This window comes from Sceloporus occidentalis, unplaced genomic scaffold (genome assembly GCF_023333645.1).
Source record: "Sceloporus occidentalis isolate IW3139 unplaced genomic scaffold, rSceOcc1.0.p SCAF_327, whole genome shotgun sequence".
In the NCBI taxonomy this organism is placed as follows: Eukaryota; Metazoa; Chordata; class Lepidosauria; order Squamata; family Phrynosomatidae; genus Sceloporus; species Sceloporus occidentalis.
The window spans coordinates 376,955-380,284 of NW_028317307.1; positions in this window are offsets into that span (position 1 = coordinate 376,955).

Below are 3,330 nucleotides of genomic sequence, written 5' to 3' on the forward strand. Positions count from 1 at the left end.
ACATATTAATATACAATGTAATATCTACTAAGAGTGAAATGGAAGGTATTTATAGTATGTATGTGTAACAATAGTGCCAAGGTGGGTAAATAAATAGGATACCATTTTGGGTTCTGCAAAATAAACTTGAATGGGTAGTTAAACCCACTCACTATGTTCTGCGTAACTAATTCTCTGTTGTCCATGCAAAGATGCACAAATCAAACTGCATTATACACAGAGTCATGAGAACCGACAGAAATAGCCTTGCTGACGTGCGCGGCTGTTCAGAGAAGCCGTAGAGGGTAACAAGGCCTTCCGCACAACCCACTAGCCTGCCCTACTCTATTAGCTTCATACTGTGGGGGTTCAGGTGAACAATGATCAAGGAATCAAAGAATATTCAAGGTGAACTGAAATCCAGACTTTTGCATCTGAGATAAAAACATTATTCAATTCTACATATATCACTTGTATTACTTAAAAAAGGTTTAGAATTATATTTTGCAGATGCCAACATATTTCAATAAATGTATAGTCTTGGCATTTTATGTTATCCTTCATATTGATCCTTTAGTGAATTGGAAGCGGTAATATGGTTCATGAAGTCTGCATCATCTTCTAGAGCTCACTGCTGTCAACCACCATGCAGTTTCTATGTAACGTTATTAGCGTTCTTACTTCTGTAAGGCTGAGACAACAATTTATAACATATCACGTTTCATTTTATTGATACAAAAGTGAAATATGTTACTCATAGGATTGTGATAGTTACAATGGGGAATAATGTGTTATAAAGTAGCTGTGTCTGTTTAATGGATTGGGTCTGACTTGGACCGCATTCATGATCTTTCTGCTTACCACTTGATGGTATTAAGAAGCAGTGTAGAACTTTCTGAAACACGTCACAAACACTACCAGGTAATGCTTCCTGGAGCGCTGGCGTTATGAAGGCCTAATTGTATTCATATGCTAGGACGGGTGACACAATCCTCTCATTAATTAAGATACGGTTACCCCACATCTGTCCAAGCTCCACAGTCTTTAGAGTCTCTTGTACTTGGGGAAACGCGGCACTCTGTACCAGAGCCCATAGTCTGTAGGAAGGAGGCTGGCACTCAGTCCCCTCCAGGAGCCCATGGCACGGAGGCTTCAGTGACTGCATTATCACTACGTATCAAGTTCTACTTCCTGGAGCGCTGGCGTTATGAAGGCCTGATTGTATTCATATGCTAGGACAGGTGACACAATCCTCTCGTTAATTCAGATATGGTTATCCCACATCTCCTCTGCCGCACCACTTACATATGAATTTTAGAAGCACGATAGAGATCAGTGCAGATCCCTACAGCTCAGTTACCCCCTACTAAGTTGATTAATGCTGTGGTATCAGATCAGATAATTTTTATTATACATATACTGCTCCATTAAAAGTTTCTGAAGATCAGTTAGCTGTTTTTATGGAAATCAAGGACATTTCTAGCTGCAACTTAATTGCAAAAGGGTTTTCAAAACTTAAACTTGGATTAGCAAATGTTACATGAAAAGTAGCACAACCACCTAGTAAATGCAAAATGAATGTTACTGTGACACTTCGGTTTAAAATCTCTCAGTTTCTCTCATGCATGCCTCCCTAAGGAGATTCTTATCTCATCGTTAAGTAATAAGAACCAGAAGATGTCTAGCTGGATCTGCACAGACACTCAACCAAAGGAATAAAGAAGTCCAGAGGACACAAAAGCCGTACTGGAGGAACTAGGGTACTGGGGTTAGGTGTGAGGTGCTTTCAACTTCCTGTTATGTTTCTCACTTCCTGTGACAAAGGAACCACATCCACATATCATAGACACACAGCTCTACAAGATATAGATATATACTAGATAATAAAGCCTGCGGTACCACGGATAATATGGATGGGATGATAATTCTTACAGTTCCAAAATCTCTTGTAAACAACATTTGATGAATAACTTGAGGGGTACAACAACATAAAAAAAGCTTTACAATACCACAGAAACAGAACTGGGTCAGCCCATAATCCACCAAGCTGGATCTTAAAGGCACTTAAAAGCATATGATAAATGTGTGTTCCTGATTCTAAAAACATGGGGGATTCTGCAATATACCCTATATACATTTGCCCCTTTCCCCCATATCCTGACACGTGGCAAGCTTTCCACCAGTCAGCTCCCATTCCTGGTGGCTCTAGCGAGACTGTTTGTCTGGCTCCTAGAGTCTGCGGAGATTTGCATGCAATATTAATAAGCAGCTGAGTGACCTTGAGAATTAGCCATTCTTTGTGATTGGAGTAATAACCGAGATTCTAAATTCAGTCCTGAAGGTTCTTGTAAATGCGGATGGATCCGTGTATTTTTGTCGGTCCATGTGGGTCATTTAATCTGTGCATTTTAGTCAGGCAACGGTCAGTATTTCAATCCGAGTCATATTTTGCTTCATCTGTTTATCTGAGCCAGGCTGTATGCATTAGGGCAGAGCTCGACAAACCGGGCACCAGGTCACCATGGCAACTAGAAACCACTTCCTGGTGCACAGGGTTTTGCAGGGCATAGGGGTAGATAGAAACTGGCCAAGGCTGCCATTGTGAATCTGGCCCCTTAAACTTTCCTATGGGGTGCGGTGAAGCGGGTGCCACGAGGCGCTGAGTGGGGTCACTTAATGCACCTCTGCAGGAAAGTGTAGGGTGCCGGATTCACAATGGCAGAAGATAGGCAGGGGCACAGCTGGTCTCCATTAGGTGAGAGTGGGAGTAGTGTATGTGAGTGTGTACTGTAGTGTTAGAGTCAGTGTGTATGTGTGTATATGTATAGTGCTGGAATTAGTCTGTGTATGTGTGTGTATACTGTATTATCAGTGTGTGTGTGTGTGTGTGTATACTGTACTATCAGTGTTTGTATGAGAGTGTGAGTGTATACTATAGTATAGTGTGTGTGTGTATAGTGCCAGAGTCAGTATGTCTACTGTATTGTAGTGCCAGACTTAGTGTGTATGTGTGCATAGTGTAAGAGCGCGTGTTTTTATATATGTATTGTGTTAGCCAGTGTGTGTATGTTGTATCAGAGTGTAGCGTTAGCGTGTATGGTGTTGTGCATGTTACCATATGACATTAGCATGCCATATTGTGTGTATTAGTGTATGGTGTAAGGATGTGTGTACAAGAGTGTAGAATGTTAGCGTGTGTGTGTTTCTGTAGGGTGTTAGTGTTTGTGAGGATAACACGTTAGCATGTGTCTGTTACTGTGTGGTGTTAGGATGTGTGTACATGAGTGTAGAATGTTAGCGTGTGTGTGTGTCTGTTACTGTATGGTGTTAGTGTGTGTAAGTGTAAGAATG